The 400-nt window shown below is 40.2% G+C and overlaps 1 long non-coding RNA gene across 1 annotated transcript; it reads right to left on the bottom strand.

Annotated features, from left to right (window-relative positions):
- LOC145719908 (uncharacterized) lies at nucleotides 1-400 on the bottom strand. The gene is made up of 3 exons (XR_014142675.1): nucleotides 363-400; nucleotides 166-249; nucleotides 1-52 (listed from the first exon to the last, which is right to left on the bottom strand). It is a non-coding gene; the product is annotated as an uncharacterized LOC145719908 (long non-coding RNA).

Genomic DNA, 400 nt, shown 5'->3' with positions numbered 1-400 from the left:
GGTGCCACAGACACTTTCTTTTCAGGGACAACTTCTTTGGGAGCCTCAGGCACTAAAAAGATATTAGTAAAATTACACTTAAGGGTTATGAAGGTTCCTGGAACAAGATATTTTCCAGAGCAGAAGAGCTAATGTCTTTTTAAGCCTAAAGTCAGTGATAAATACCTGTAACAGGTGGGACTTCTGGCTTTTTAGGAGGCACCACAGACACTTTCTTTTCAGGGACAACTTCTTTGGGAGCCTCAGGCACTTAAAAGATATTAGTAAAATTACACTTAAGGGTTATGAAGGTTCCTGGAACAAGATATTTTCCAGAGCAGAAGAGCTAATGTCTTTTTAAGCCTAAAGTCAGTGATAAATACCTGTAACAGGTGGGACTTCTGGCTTTTTAGGAGGTGCC

The sequence above is a fragment of the Leptonychotes weddellii genome, unplaced genomic scaffold, assembly GCF_054177405.1.
Source record: "Leptonychotes weddellii isolate Sample4059 unplaced genomic scaffold, ASM5417740v2 HiC_scaffold_81823, whole genome shotgun sequence".
NCBI lineage: Eukaryota > Metazoa > Chordata > Mammalia > Carnivora > Phocidae > Leptonychotes > Leptonychotes weddellii.
The sequence above is the reverse complement of the archived record's forward strand: the minus strand, read 5'-3'. Positions and strand labels throughout refer to the sequence as shown.